Here is a 17,266-nt window from a genome sequence, read left to right as displayed (position 1 = left end):
GCACCATAGACACGGACTGTGACATTCTTGTTTAATTTAGGTGAAATGCTTAAAACAGAGTGACTCAAAAGCGACAGTTCGATCAGTTACTGACCGAAAAAAACGTGCTCGAGTCATTCGGCGAAGGTGGCGAGCTTTCAAACCAGCACGACTGAATAACTCAGAATGCCTTTTTTCATCATGCCTCTATTCTACACGAGTAACATAGTGCAGTGGTAACGGTTCCGGACTCTCGTTCATTTGCTCCGGGTTCAAGTTCCGCCGGGAGCTATATATTTTTTATTAATCTTTTCCTTTTTAAGCCTCCGCAATTGCATTCCGGCTGCAAAAACCGGGTTTTGCCTCTGTGTTAATTTTATTCATTTGCAAAAGAAACCTTCCTATGCTTTGAAAAAATCATATCATGTCTTGACTTTCAACTGTACGCGCGTGTGAAAATGTGTGTCACTACGGTGAGTATGTGTGTGTGTGTGTGTGTGTGCCGTGTGTGTGTGACGTGTCACTTGTGTCATCATAGTTTCAGTGTGTGTATGAGTGTAGATTGAGAGAGAATGAGAGAAAGTGAGAGAGAGTGAGTGTGTGGTTATTTGTTTGTGACTGTGTGCGTGCGTGTATGGGTGCGTGTGTGTGTGTATATGTGTGCGCGCGAGCGCGCGCGTGTGTGTGTGGTGTGTGTGTGTGTTTATGTGTGCCGTTAGTGTCACTTGTGTCATAGTGTCAGTATGTGCATGAGTGTACGTTTGTCTGTGTGTGCGTGTGTCGTAAGAGAGAGAGAGAGAGAGAGAGAGAGAGAGAGAGAGAGAGAGAGAGAGAGAGAGAGAGAGAGAGAGAGAGAGAGAGAGAGAGAGAGAGAGAGAGAGAGAGAGAGAGAGAGAGAGAGAGAGAGAGAGAGAGAGAGAGAGAGAGAGAGAGCGACACTTCTTTGGCAATTTTGGACCAGACAGCGTCTTTATGTTTAACAGTTAGACTGTTCTGAAATCAGAATAACCGTTCTTTCGTAAAACACTTCTGTCAAGAGTACACAATTTCACCATCTGTGTCTACTTTCTTTTTGAGCGGCACACGTGCCTTGCCATTTTCGTTGACTGCCATGTTGATAGAAACGTGCGCATGCGTATTAGTAGGGATTCCCCCAATTTCCCCGACCTTGACCTTAATACTCTCGCTGTCACTACTTTGGCGTTCAAGTCAGTTCATGCATTGTGAACAGTTAGAAAGTTGACTTCGGGAGTTCCCACTTCGAAAAGAGGCCTCTACTTCCAGTGTTTCTTACTTCTAGTTCATGCATACGGGCCCAGGTGTACGCAACTTTTACTCCCCTGTCCCCAGTTAGTCTTGGTGGTGGAAGGGGTGGAGGGAGGGTAGCACGACATTTGTTTGTGCAAGTCACATATTGGCATTATCCCTTCGCCTGCATCCCATTTTCGCGTACGAGATTTTTACTGGAAGTAAACATTTGGGGAGTCCAAATTTCGTAGAGGGAGTATTTTTTTCGTACCTTGGGGAGTTCTTTTCTCGTACAAAAGGTGTACTGGGAGTAAGAATTTCGTACGAAATTTGTACTCCGGAGTAAAGTTTTTGTGAAGTACAAATTTCGTGTTACACCGGGCCTTACACTCCCAAACACTTTCATGATGCACTCATGTTGATGTTTACTTCTACCAGGACCGTGACCCCAAATCAGCAGTCTATAGCTGCCCCTTGTGCGTAAAATTCCACTCGTGCAAAAACACGAGTGTACGTGGGAGTTTCAGCCCACGAACGCAGAAGAAGAAGAAGAAGATGAACTGAGACATTCTTCCTTTTATCCATAAATGCCCAGACATTGTTTTTACAATAATATGATAAAATGAGACGTTCTCAAGACGAACGAAATGCCAGGAAGCATACAGCGTGAAAAGCGGATTAAAGGTCACAACTCTGTGCTGATCGTGCATAATGTCCTTGCTCTCACCATTGTCTGTAAAGTACAAGCGGCCAGTCTTCCTGTGTCAAAAAGGGCGACAACGCGTTACCGTCCCTCAGTTCAGCTCTCAAACAGGTATAAGTAAGGCCACGCAAAATTTGGCACGACTGTTAGCTTTTGGGTTTTAAGTTTTGGTCAAATCCCTCATCCCTCCCCCATCCGCACGCCTGACCAACTGTCACCATTTCTCGTTTACAATGGAACCCCCCTTTTAAGACCCCCCCCCCCCCCAATTTGAGACTTCCTCCATTTTAAGATCCTCTTTTCTGAGAATTTTTGTTCATAACCTCTTTAATTTTACCCCCATTTCAAGACTCCCTCTTTCTTAAGACCTGATTTTTTTTTCTTCAGATCTCTGCAGGTCTTAAACAGGTGGTTCCACTGTGCTGTGTGTCAGTAGTCGGTAGATCTACAACACTTGTGTGGGCTTCACTTACTATGTTACCAGCACACGGTCCTAGCACACACACACAGACACACACACACAGACACACACACACACACACACACACAGACACACATATGGAAAGCCGTTTGGCTCATAACCATTACACGTGTAAAAAATGATAAATACACGTGTAATGAATTATTAATAAACGTGTATTTATTATTTATTGCACGTGTAAAAAAAAGATTAATACACGTGTAATAAATGATTAATACACGTGTAATAAATAATTCATGCACGTGTAAAAAATGATTAATACACACACATGCACCCCGACCCTCGTCTCGATTTCCCCTCTATGTTAAAACATTTAGTCAAAACTTGACTAAATGTAAAAACAACAACAAAACAATGATTAACAAGCAAGTATTTTCCTAATTCGGCATTTTAAGTTTACCTTTTATCATGAGATGTATCATTTTACTGATGCTTATTGCAAATTGCATGGCATTGTTCATAAGGGGAGAATGTGTTGCTGTAAGTTTATTGTTACGTTATTTTTGTTAGAATGTATATGTATTTGATGTTTAAATTGTATGGTTTTTATTCATAGTTAATATGTAAAGCGCGGAGAGCACAGTTCACGCACGCACGCATGCGCACACAAACACACGCACGCACAGGCATATACGCACGCACACACCCACACACGCACACACACACACACACGCAAGCACGCACGCACGCACGTACACACACATACACACACACACACATACACACACACATACACACACACGCACACACAAACGGCAAGCCGGGAGAAGTCAGAGAGACCGCGCTACAAGTAGCCTAAACCGTAAGGTTGCCAGCTGTCAGTCACTCGGCGTTTTCAACTGCAACAGCTGCAGTGTATTCATAAAGGACAATCACTCACACACACACACACACACACGCACGCGCGCGCGCGCACACGTACATGTATCAGTACACACACACACTCGTGTGACCAAACAGGACAATCTCACACACTCACGCTCGTAGGACACGCAATACGGGCCGCCTCGTATCACTGAATAACTACCCCCGCCCCCTCACACGATCCCCTCCTCTCTCACTTTAAGGCTACAGTCTACCACTTGCAAAAGCGATGAGATTGATTTTTATCTGTAAGTAATGTGTGCCAAGCCAGCAACAAATAAAATAAAATAAAGGTTAACGTGCAAAGATGACGATGGAAACCTGAACACTAATAACACTACTGAAAGATTTTTTTCCGCAGATTTAAAAATGAATCAGTAATGAATTGATCACGCATGAAAAATGCGAATGGAGGAATAAAATAGAACACAAAAAACTGTTCCTTTACTGAGTAATTGAAAAAATCAAATAGACGTGCCAACCTTTAAAACACAATTTTAAGCATGGAAGACAAACAAACATGAAATTAAACATACACAAGTGATGAACTATTTCTAAAACTTTGTCTCAACTCAATCACGGTAAGTTATTCCTTTAACCTCAGTAAAAGTATGAATTCTCCTTAACACAATAAACTGTGAACTGTGGTGCTTCTAATACCCCTAGCCTCTACCCATTTTGACAGAAAATAATCCACCCATTAGAAAAAGTAAATAAAGGTGACATCATATTTTTAAAAGACGGTTTTATGTAAGTTAAAGAATAGCCTAGTAGAGGAATAAAAAGAAAAGGAGTTGTTGAGCCCTTATTTATATAAGGCCAAACAAAATATATGTTGGTTTAGGGTAACCCGACCGACCCTATTTTTTCCCGCCGTCCCTAATTTTTTTCTTCTAAAAAACACACACACAAAAAACCAACCTCTGGTACATTTTGCGAACCACACCGAGACGAAAAATAAAAAATAATAATTAGAAAAAAGCCGACCTACTGACCCTATCATTTTTGGTCATGTTACCCTCAACCGACAGATATTTTGGTTTGGCCTAAAGTAATGTATGAAGCTTGAATATAGGGCGCCAGATTTTTGGCACAAGAATCATCACTGAATAAATCAGTAAAATTGAAAAGAAAAGAAAATACGATTTTGGAGCTTAAATACCTGATATCAATCACTTCTTTAAAATGCTGTGTATCTTTTTTTCTTGGCACACTTCAATTGGACGAGTGACCGAAATTAAGTACAATTTTTTTATTTGGAATTGTGTACAGAATATTTTATTTATATGGATGTTTTTGTGAGGCGCTTATAACTATTCAGTTATATATCATAACGTCTGTCCGATTGATTTTTCGAATTTTATTAAAATATTTTTAGAACTGTTTTAAGATTTGCCCCATATAAATATCCTCATTATTATTATTAACAGTACTTCCTGTTCTCGGGGGTATGCTCCAGCCTTAAATCTGCACTGCTTGAAAAACAAATTGCGGCTGAAGAAATGAAACCACACTTGATACATGATTTTTTAAACACTGTTTGTCATATTCTCTTTTCTTGCTTGCGTGTTTGTATCTTCACAGTGAAAAGAACGAGGAATATTCTGGTTCACAGCTTTGTGTGCGCGAAAAAAAGCAGAATGCAATGAGAATAATCGTACCTTTGGAGAAAAATAACACGGTGGCCCCAAAATTTGAATACATTTAGAAATCGACATGCACTAAATCTTACAATTGTATAGTTGCGTCCTGTTGCAGAGCCTATACAGTGGAACCTCCCTTTAAAGACCTTACATTTAATAGAAGATTCCCCCCCTTTTCAGACCTTGATTTTTACACATTTTCTGGTCACGTGAGAAGATTGTTGTTCTACACGGTCATTTTTACATTTAGTCAAGTTTTGACTAAATGTTTTAACATAGAGGGGGAATCGAGACGAGGGTCGTGGTGTATGTGTGTGAGTGTGTGTGTGTGTGTGTGTGTGTGTGTGTGTGTGTGTGTCTGTCTGTCTGTGCGTGTGTGTGTGTGTGTAGAGCGATTCAGACCAAACTACTGGACCGATCTTTATGAAATTTTACATGAGAGTTCCTGGGTATGATATCCCCGGACTTTTTTTCTTTTTTTCGATAAATACTTTTGATGACGTCATATCCGGCTTTTTGTAAAAGTTGAGGCGGCACTGTCACACCCTCATTTTTCAATAAAATTGATTGAAATTTTTGTAAAGCAATCTTTGACGAAGGCCGCTCTCTTTTAATTCCCGTCCTACCTTTTATCCCTACCCGTATGTCACATTGTAGCTTAAAGTACAGAATTGAAATCGCTCAAAGAGTTCGGTTTGGGGGTTGAATAGATGACAACACACGTACACGACAAATGCCTTAGTATTGGCGTTTGAAATTTCTATTATTTAAATGTAAATGCTGTGTTTGGAAGCCGTTCGTCTATTCTTCAATGGACAGAGTGGTTGTTTACGCTGTGTAATGCGTTTTAGCCCCGTACAGCATGCATGCGATCGCTAGATTACAGAGTTGAAATCCTCAATCCAAACATGTCTACGACACAGAAGTCATGACTCTTGACACAGGAGAGCTTACTGAAGAAAATCGCGCACCGATTTAAATTCCGATTTTAATTAATTAGCATAGTTACGGAGCATTTTCCAGAAAATCTTTGCATGTGTATCCAAATTACAGCACAGCTAGTGCAATTCGCCAGATAACTTTTCCAAAATCACTCCTTTAAACGTCTTCTTCTATAGATAAATTTATAGTTGCTTTATACTACATGTAATAACATTTATGTATCGATCCATTTAAAAAAACACACAAAAACGACTGCGATTGACCGCGAAAATCGACTTCGCTAATATTTTGCAAATAATATCTCTGTGGTAATTTTAGAGTGTGTTGAAACAGGTGTGACAAAATTAGAAAAATCAGTCGGACAGACTTTATGATGCAGAATTTGGAATATGATGACATGCCAAGAATCATATAAACCAGGGTTTGGTAATTAAATGGGGTATTTGACCGGTAAATTACAATCACAGGACCTATTTTGGAAGTGGTGTTTATCCCTGGTTTTCGTTTGTTGTAATGATGTGTTCCTGTTTGAATTATTAAACGTGTCTTTCCGCTTGAAATAGCGTAATTACATGACGTTTTCGTAGGCTAAAATTAGATCAGTTTCTCGATTCGCATAGTCATATTTCCCAGAGCATCCGAGCGATTTTATGGCATCAACATTCTGTATCATAAAGTCTGTCCAATTGATTTTTGTTATCGTTGTCACACTTTTTTCAACACACTCTGAAAATTCCACTGGCAAAATATAAGCGACATCTATTTTTTGGGGTCAATCGGTGTCCGATCTCATTAAGTTGGAATTCTTTGTTAATTTATAACCATTGGACGCATACACATGTAGACACACATATTTATAGTCTCGGCCAGCCACCTATGTAACGTGTTCGTGGTATTCTGACGGCACGTGACTAATAAACAAGTCGCGAAAGGCGAACTTACTACATTTAGTCAAGCCGTGGAACTCACAGAATGAAACTGAACGTAGTCCGCCGCTAGTGCAAAAGGCAGTGAAAGTGACGAGCCTGTTTGGCGCGGTAGCGCTGTGCTTCATAGCACGCTTTACTGTACCTCTCTTCGTTTTAACTTTCTGAGCGTGTTTTTAATCCAAACATATCATATCTATATGTTTTTTGAATCAGGAACCAACAAGGAATAAGATGAAAGTGTTTTTTTTATTGATTTCGAAAATTTAATTTTAATCATAGTTTTTATTTTTTTTAATTTTTAGAGCTTATTTTTAATCCAAATATAACATATTTATATGTTTTTGGAATCAGACAATGATGAAAAATAAGATGAACATAAATTTGGATCGTTTTATATATATATATTTTTTTTTATATACAATTTTCAGATTTTTAATGACCAAAGTCATTGATTAATTTTTTAAGCCACCAAGCTGAAATGCAATACCGAAGTCCGGCCTTTGTTGAAGATTGCTTGGCCAAAATTTCAATCAATTTGATTGAAAAATGAGGGTGTGACAGTGCCGCCTCAACTTTTACAAAAAAGCCGGATATGACGTCATCAGACATTTATCGAAAAAAAGAAAAAAAACCCGGGGATATCATTCCCAGGAACTCTCATGTCAAATTTCATAAAGATCGGTCCAATAGTTTAGTCTGAAACGCTCTACACACACACACACACACACACACACACACACACCACGACCCTCGTCTCGATTCCCCCTCTATGTTAACACATTTAGTCAAAACTTGACTAAATGTAAAAAGAATATGCAGTGTTCAATGAATACATGGAAGAATAAAGGAAAAGGAAATGAAAAAAAAAAAAGTCGCGTAAGGCGAAATTACTACATTTAGTCAAGCTGTGAACTCACAGAATGAAACTGAACGCACTGCATTTTGTTCACATCGACCGTTGTCCGCCGCTAGTGCAAATGGCAGTGAAAGTGACGAGCCTGTTTAGCGCGGTAGCGGTTGCGCTGTGCTGCATAGCACGTTTTACTGTACCTCTCTTCGTTTTAACTTTCTGAGCGTGTTTTTAATCCAAACATTCCATATCTATATCAATCAATCAATCAATCAATCAATATGAAGCTTATATAGCGCGTATTCCGTGGGTACAGTTCTAAGCGCTTGTCGAAGAGTTGTCAACACAGGACTAACAAAGAAACTAACATCTACAGACGGACACGAACCCTATCACACACTAGCAAACCCTGGTAAACAAACAACTGTTTAACAACAATGTACACATCAATAGCTAGGTCAAACAAAATAATATTAAGCACAAAGAAAACACCTCTCACAGAGCACAGCACAAGAATGTCTTTTGGGGCACAGCACATCACGTCGAGCATGAAAGTCGCAGCCAGCTACGGGAAGAACTGAGTCTTCAACCTACTCTTGAACGCGTCAAGAGAGAGGCTCTGGCGAAGCTCAAGCGGCAGGGAGTTCCAGACGGAGGGGCCCGCGGAGGGAAATGCACGCTGACCAGCAGATGCGAGTTTCGAGCGAGGGATGTGGAGGCGGAGAGGGTCAGCAGCAGAACGAAGGGGACGGTCGGAGGGCTGGGTGTACAGGTCCAGGGAGGATTGAAGGTACTCGGGAGCAGAGTCGTTGAGACACTTGTAGACCAGAGTGGACAGTTTGTAGGAGATTCGGGTGTTGACAGGGAGCCAGTGCAAGGAGCGAAGTAGGGGGGTGATGTGGTCTCGCTTCGTCTTCCTCAACGTCAGCCTGGCAGCGGCGTTCTGGACTCGTTGTAGGCCATGGATGGATGAGGCGGGGAGGCCAGCCAGAAGGGAGTTGCAGTAGTCCAGACGACTGAAGATGAGGGAGACAACCAGCTTGACACAGGCGTCGTGGGTGAGGTAGCGACGGATGGAGGCGATGCGTCGTAGGTGGAAAAAGCAGGTCTTGATGATGAAGGAGATGTGTGTCTGCATGGAGAGAGTGGAGTCGAGAAAGACGCCAAGGCACTTGACAGCAGGGGAGAATGGAACAGTCGCGTCATCCAGCTGGAGGTCGGTCACAGTGAGGCAAGCAATCTTCTGTCGTGTTCCAACGAGAAGGGCCTCCGTCTTCTCACTTCTATATGTTTTTGGAATCAGGAACCGACAAGGAATAAGATGAAATGGTTTTTTAAACGATTTCGGAAATTTTATTTTAATAATAATTTTTATATTTTTAATTTTTAAGACTTGTTTTTAATCCGAATAAAACATATTTATATGTTTTTGGAATCAGAAAATGATGAAGAATAAAATAAAAGTAATTTTGGATCGTTTTATATAAAAAAAAGTGTTATTACAATTTTCAGATTTTTAATGACCAGATTCATTAAGCAATTTTTAAGCCTCAATGCTGAAATGCAATACCGAAGTCCGGCCTTCGTCGAAGATTGCTTGGCCAAAATTTCAATCAATTTCATTGAAATATGATGGTGTGACAGTGCCGCCTCAACTTTTACAAAATGCCGGATATGACGTCATCAAAGACATTTATCGAAAAAATGGAAAAAGGTGTCTGGGGATATCATACCCAGGAACTCTCATGTAAAATTTCATAAAGATCGGTTAAGTAGTTTACTCTGAATCGCTCTACACACACACGCACAGACACAGACACAGACACACACACACACAAACACACACACACACACACCACGACCCTCGTCTCGATTCCCCCTCTATGTTAAAACATTTAGTCAAAACTTGACTAAATGTAAAAAGGAAACAGAAGAGGACGAAAGAAAAACATACTGTCTTAGGAATGACTAAAAGGAACTAAGCAGCAATAAGTAAAGCAATACTACATTAAAAACAAATGTTGCACTAGGTTGAAAAGAGCGTTAAGTTTATCAAGACCTTTCTTGCCTTGCATCACAGAGTTAGCGTACCTTGACAAGTTGTCGTTCTTGACGCAATACATTCACAGAGGGCGGTGTTCAAAGCACATGAAGGTACAATCCGGACACTGACACAAAACGGAGATCATCGTAAGGTATAATGTCGCAAACACAAAACGTTGACCGTAATCAAAGCCAGGGAAAATGTCCACAGCTTCTGACGAAGGATCAGAGACCAACAGACATCATCGTGGTCTTCATTGGATTTTCACACCCAGAGGGCGTTCCCACACCATCTGACGGTATAATTCTGACAAACAAATAAACACATATTTAGTTGTTTTTTCTAACGACTGAGTCTCAGGTTGAACATTTACAATATGACACTACAAGTATGAAAGAAAAATACTGAATAAGACTTCACTAGCCAAGGGAAGTTGCAGATAGCAAACAAAGACATAATTATTCTGACAGGATACACGAACCAAGACAAACAAAAGTGTCTTGCTTGAATGCGTGTCCTAGTTGTATATTTTAAATTGTTTCATGTGATGAATTTTGAATAACATTTTGTTCTTAAACCAAACAAAAGTGTCTTTCGTGTCATTTGACAGAACCACGCTCACGAAAGCTGAAGCCTTGCAGTCAGACAAACAGAAATCCTTCCAGCAGAATCTGAACGCAGAGTCACTGACTCACGCTGCATTTGCTGTGAGGGTCAGAATCAAGAAACCCCAATTACTGTTTGACCAACACGTTTATTGAGAGTACTTATGGAGATCAAACGTCAAACGAAAGAAGTTGTTGTGGTTCGGCCACGTCACAAGGTATGACACCCTCCCCCAAACCATACTGCAAGCCACCGCCGAAGGAGGACGCAGACGCGGGAGACAACGAAAGAGCTGGTCCGACAATGTCAAAGAATGGATATAGATGAGCTTTCCTGACCTACCGTCGACGGACCCCAACAGAACATACCGCAGACGGGTTACTGCCTCTTCTGCCCTCACGTCCCCCCGACGACTGTTCCAGTCAGGGGAATGATGATGCTGATGTGTTAGAATAAAGATTTACGAACACAAAACGTACATTTGGATTTGTTTGTTTGTTTGTTTGCTTAACGCCCAGCCGACCACGAAGGGCCATATCAGGGCGGTGCTGCTTTGACATATAACGTGCGCCACACACAAGAAAGAAGTCGCAGCACAGGCTTCATGTCTCACCCAGTCACATTATTCTGACACCGGACCAACCAGTCCTAGCACTAACCCCATAATGCCAGACGCCAGGCGGAGCAGCCACTAGATTGCCAATTTTAAAGTCTTAAGTATGACCCGGCCGGGGTTCGAACCCACGACCTCCCGATCACGGGGCGGACGCCTTACCACTAGGCCAACCGTGCCGGTATCCATTTGGATTTGCAGGATAGAAATGCACACATGAACATTAATGTAGAATTTTAGACTACAAGTACAATATGTAGGGGAAAGGCTCCTAATATGGACCGGCTCCTAATATGGACCACCTCCGGTTCTGACAAACTAACGGCGCTAGAGCGCTCAAAACAATTCCATTCGCTTTATTCACCCTCTCTGGATAAGTTGCACATGTCAAAACAGTTGCAGAAACACAAACCTCAAAACCGTTACGTTTTTTCGCTTTTTTGGACTTTTGGCAGCGTTCACTCTAAATTTGCCGCCTAAAACGGACTCGTTTCTGTCCACAGCCAAAGCTTTTATCACACAAAAATGGCTATATATGACAGCTAAGACCGTATTTGTTACATTTTAGCAGTGTGTACCCCGGGTTTTTACTGCAAACAAAAAATAATAGCAAAACCTCAAAGTATGTGTGAGTCCCCTAATATGGACCACCTTCCACAAATCGAAGAAAATAAAAGCTAAAGGCATTTTTAATTAATTCATTAAGAAGCTTGCTGAAAATAACCTATAACTAGCCCTCGAGATTTCAAAAAAATATAACAAATAGTCTTTTTTTGTGTGGAAGTTGATAATTTCACTTATTTTCACTCTGTTTTTGATAAGCTTCTTCAGTTTCCTGGTGTGCTTCAAATAATGCTCTCATCAACCCGAAACAGCTAAATCTAAAGCATATTTGAATTAGTCTGACTTGCACACTAAGTTGTATCATGTTATTTTGAAGTATAGGTTTTTTTTTTTACAGTGATTCGTGAAGGCCGCTTCACTGGTCCATATTGGGCGCCCAGGCTCCTAATATGGACCATTTGTGATTTTTTCTGTATTTAATTTTTGCTGAATGTCTATCAAAGCTATTTCACTCTAATTAGGCCTAACGGTTAAACTAAGAGAGAAGGACTACCAACCACAAAATGAAACTTCTTTGCAAGAAAACAAGCTAGTTATCAGCAATAAACAAAAAGTGGTCCATATTAGGGGCCCTTCCTCTACACGCAGGGATCACGCTAGCTTTTTAAAAAACGCGTAAGTCATACGCAACGAAACGAAAAAAACGCGTCACGGACCAATATTTTTGCGTACTACGAAAACACGTACAGACACAAACAAAACACGCACGAAAGACTTAAAGACACTCCTTACCTAAATACGGCGAGTTTTCCTGTCGAAGTCCGCGCACGCCGGTCGAATAACACCCCTGCTGTCTCCAACCTTCGGGCCTTGCGAGTTTGTTTCCCGCTCTAATACGACTAGACACACTTTCCGCCTTTTGGAAGCGCGAGATGGGAGAGCAGCTAATGTCTGTTTCATTATCCGACAAGACATTATCTGGTAATACCCTCGTTACGTTCGTTTGCGATACTTCGATGCAAAAAGAAACGGACTTTAGTTTTGACGCGCAGATTTCATGTGTGTCTCACTTCTCGAGCCCTATAGTCAGTTTCAGGATCGGGTGATTATTAGAACAAAAGCGCTGCGTGAAGACAAGAAAAAGTTACAATATTTTTGCGTATGGCTTACGCGGCGCGGCGAAAAAAACGCGCCAGCGACTTTTAAAATGCGTCAAATACGCAAAAATCGTGCGTAAACGCGATCCCTGTACACGTTGTTGTATAATATAGTATGTAAGACAAGAAATACACACCGGAAACGTCGATGTCGAATTTTCAGCAAGAAATACACACACGAATCGTTGGTTTGGAATTTAGAGTTTGGAGTTTAGATTAGAAATGTAACCGTTGGTGAATATTCGAAAAAAAAATGCTGCCAGGAAACGTCGATCAGGAATGTCAGAACAGAAATACAAAAAGAAACGTCACTGTTGAAAACGGAGACAGAGACCCCACCCGGAAGTGTTGGCGCAAGATTTTGGATGAGAAATACAACGACAGAACTCGGTGGGAGAGTAATCCGATCACTGTTGTGGTCCATCAAACGAGTAGTGACATAACAAGAAATCTTCTTTTGTTCTCGACTGTCCCACTGAACACTGACCGCGTTTTCTTGACATTATTTCAAGCTTTGTACATTGTAATCGTCCGCCAAATCCTACTTTATGCTTTTTTTAAGAACACGCTCATAAGCATTGCTGGCTGCGCTCCATTGACTCCATTACATGTTCGCGGTATCGTTATTTGAAATTCTTGAATACAACTTATGTAAACCAAAACTGACCGTGACGACACTGTCCGTGACCAACACTGAGACGACTCGGACCAATCCACAACCCCTGGTCACAACACCACGCCGAGGATCTGACGTCGCAGAATCACAACAGGCACATTCTATGAGCAACCTTAATGTAGCTTGATTACGCAGACGACAGTTAACTGCGTTGTTCACGCCCGACAAACTGCCAACCGCCGCGTCGATCGTATTGACAAGTCTCGTCTTCACACACCCGTGACCTGACGCATCAAACCTATTATCAGTGCAGCGTGCAATCACATGCTTTCAATACAGAGTGCAGAGAGTAGGCGAGTTCTGAGCTGACGACGTCTCTGAGAATAACACACCGCTACTGAACCAACACGAGACGGCCATTCAACCGTGGCGCATTCAGAGCGGAGCAGCCTTGTTTGTAATGTGATACATACAATGAACGGCAACTAGAAAACCTGTTTCCCTCTCTCTCTGGGTATCCAAAAAGAGGGCCTTTAAAAAAAATATAAATGTGTAGGTTTTTCCATGAAACCTGTTTCTGTATTTGCTGGAATTTAGTCAGTAGGCTACAACGTAAAAACGACCACTACAATGTTTGAACCACTTGCAGGAACAATGTGTCAATGTAGAAGTGTTTCTTTTGACAAAAGCATGGGTACGGTATTCAGAATAAGTCAAATGATGATGATGTAACGTCGAAAGTCTTTTTGGTTTTTTGGTGGTGTTTGAGGTATACGCCTTTTCTTTGGAATATTAGAAAAAAGAAAACTTTAAAAGTTACGTGCCGGACAAATATAAACAAAAGATCCAATAAAAAAAACAAAAAAAAACAACAACACAAAAAACATCACACACGCAACAAAAAGCCTTCTCGTGTTCCTGTTCTTGTAAGTGCTGGTCTAAACGTGTGAGTTTAGACCAGCATGATGATTTGCCAAGGATACAAATGTTGAGTGTTCTGTCTGTCCCCTCCATAAAAATGGTTCATCTGAGGCAAACACGTGTCTCGGCAGGTAGCGGGCGACACGAAGAGGCCTCTGTTGTGTTCTGTTCTTCAAGACGCCATCCGTAACCTCAGATCCGGTCAGACTTTTACGTGGGATAATTAAGACCACCCCTCTACTAGGTCACATACCAACAATCAACACCCTGGCTGATTTTTGTGGTCAGTTGGAATTTTTTTTTGATGAATACATTTTCCAAAAAGGCACCGGTGCCTTCAACAAAATTAATTCTGAAAAACCTCACCAACACCCTGCACAAAGAGAACCCAGACTGTTCATTGTTGGTATGTGACCAAGTGGAGGGATGGTCTTATCCCATGTAACACCCAGACTGTTCATTGTTGGTATGTGACCAAGTGGAGGGATGGTCTTATCCCATGTAACACCCAGACTGTTCATTGTTGGTATGTGACCAGGTGGAGGGATGGTCGTATCCCATGTAGCACCCAGGTTGTTCATTGTTGGTATGTGACCAAGTGGAGGGATGGTCTTATCCCATGTAGCACCCAGGTTGTTCATTGTTGGTATGTGACTAAGTGGAGGGATGGTCTTACCCCATGTAGCACCCAGGCTGTTCATTGTTGGTATGTGACCAAGTGGAGGGATGGTCGTATTCCATGTAGCACCCAGGCTGTTCATTGTTGGTATGTGACCAAGTGGAGGATGGTCTTATCCCGTGTAGCACCCAGACTGTTTTCACGAAGCGGAGTTGGCTTTAACGACGATAGGACGCAGAAGCCTCTTTTCTGAAATTTCGTTTTTTGCAGCTTGTAGAGGCATTGGGTGTTGCGAGCCTCATCTTTCTTCACGTGGCTTCACTCGGAAGCCGCTCGGAAGTTGTCACTGCGCAGACTCAGCAGTAGACGACCGTCCCCTGGACACTCCCTTGACATATGTTTCTTTCGTCGTGGACTGTTGAGTCTGAACAAAGACAACTTCCTTACCGGCAACAAAGACAGAGCGTCTGTCGAAGATCTGATCTAACTATATTTTTATTTTGTAAAATGGTAGAAACGACTGCAGGAGGTTGGTGTACAGGGAGGGCCCCAAAGGGTTTAAAATCGTGATCGTGATTGGCGTTTTTTGACCTTTCTGTGACCGTGATTGCCGAAATTTCCATTTCTGTGATCGTGATGGGACTTTGCCCGTGATCCGTGATGACAAAAAAAAATCAAGTCTCGTGATCGTGATCGTCATTTGTTTTCGTGATCGTGATGGGCATTATTGCAAAGCATTTTATTTTCAACGTACATTTTTCACAGCTGTATCACTCTATGATCCTCTATTCGTCAAGGTGTTTGTGATCGTGAAAACAAAAATCAAGGTAACTGTGATCGTGAAAGCTAAAATTTCCCTTCCCGTGATCGTGATGATACCCCCCCTTTGGGGCCCTTTACAAGTGTTGGAGTGGAATACGTTGTGTCATTCTGTTTGTTATCGTGATCGTTGTAGTGTTTTGTGGCCGTTGTATGTGCCAGAAGTGTGGAATTGCCGATCGGGGCATGCTGTCTCTCCGAAAATAACCTTTAACCTTGTTTACGTGCTAACACTAAGGAGACCCCCTACGTCCACCCCTACACCCACTTGTTCTAGCCCCACGCAGCCCAACGGTGGCAGCAATTGCATTTCACACATGTCTCACACATGTCCTCTGTTCAAACTGCAGATCTGCACCTGATTAAGGACCGTTCTGCTCGAGTTCTCCACGTGATTTAGGACCGAAGAGATAGTGCTCGTCAGTGACGGGACGGACCGATTGTCAACCGCGAGCAGGTCGCGAGCAGGTCACGAGCAGGTCGCCAGTTGTGTGCGCCGTAAATCCTGCCTATGACATATTAAATTACATATTCTTACTCCGAATCACATAAAAACATTGACGCAGTCTGAATTGCTAAGGTCTGAAAAGGCTACCCGTCTTAAACAATTTTAAAGGGAAGCAACCCAACCACAAAAAGGTAAACATAGCAATGGTAATGACCATATACCCAGGGAGTTACCTCCCGTACCGGGGTATGTGACGTCACCTCCACTGCTACACCACATTGAATCGAAAATTTTTAATTAAATTTTCATTTGATTAATATACTTACCCGAGTCACATATTTAGCATTGACGCAGTCGAGATGCTAGGTTGACTGAAAAAACGCTATCCCGTCTATAGTATAAGGGAAGCAACCCAAGCAAAAAAGTAGCAAGCTTGCTACCCTGGGTTGCCTCCCGTAGCGTACATCACGCCACAGATCTCGTACCCAATACGAGACACCCTCATTCGACTTCTAGAATACAAAGAAACTAAAAGCGGGGAAGGTGGGAGGGAATTACCTATGTGACTCGGGTAAGTATATTAATCAAATGAAAATTTAATTAAAAATTTTCGATTAAATTACATATTCTTACTCCGAGTCACATATTTAGCAGATAACTCCAACAAGGTGGTGGGTAAGATCAAAAAGTTCAAACTCACTTTAAAGTTCTGGAGAGACAAAAACCAGCTGCCGCCAAGGAAGGAATGGGCCGAGACCCATCCTGACAGGGGGCAGCAATGTCTGCAGAACCTGATAAGACAAAATCCTAGCGCCAGAAGCTGTGCGCAGGACATCATCCAAACCTCATAGGCCAAAAAAGGCCAAGGAGGAGGCCCAGGTCCTGGAAATGAGCTCGGGCCGAGCCGAGGGAAAGATAGCATAAAGCTATGACAAGGCGGAGGGAAAGAAAATCCCTTGCCAAGAAACTGGCCCACTGCCAAAAGTCAGGAAAGGATCCCGTGAGAAAGAAACCACTGACTCACTCTAAACCCTTGCCAGGAACTGGCCCACTGCCAAAGGACAGAAAAGGACCGAGAACCACCCTGATTGACAGCCGAGATGTCTCTCAGGCAAGAAATGCGAAAGACAACATCAGAGAGCCAGTAAGCTGTGCCCAGCACTTCTTCCAATCTTCTGAACCGTAAAACAGTCCGGAAAAGGACCCCAGTCTTGGATAAA

General features: G+C 42.0%; 1 protein-coding gene across 2 annotated transcripts in view; it reads right to left on the bottom strand.

The window, feature by feature from the left end:
* The window catches only part of LOC138971758 (uncharacterized), a 29,523-nt gene extending 15,896 nt beyond the window's left edge, over positions 1–13,627 (bottom strand). Inside the window, exons 1-2 of one of the 2 annotated variants that reach the window (XM_070344558.1) lie at positions 13,291–13,627; positions 9,731–9,989 (exon numbers count right to left, since the gene is read on the bottom strand). The gene's annotated coding sequence lies outside the window, so the exon portion shown is untranslated. The remainder of the gene's footprint in view (positions 1–9,730; positions 9,990–13,290) is intronic. The other variant, XM_070344567.1, reaches the window with a different exon arrangement.
* Between the last annotated feature and the right edge of the window lie 3,639 nt (positions 13,628–17,266).

This window comes from Littorina saxatilis, linkage group LG1 (assembly GCF_037325665.1).
Source record: "Littorina saxatilis isolate snail1 linkage group LG1, US_GU_Lsax_2.0, whole genome shotgun sequence".
NCBI lineage: Eukaryota > Metazoa > Mollusca > Gastropoda > Littorinimorpha > Littorinidae > Littorina > Littorina saxatilis.
This window is presented reverse-complemented; position numbering and strand designations above follow the sequence as displayed.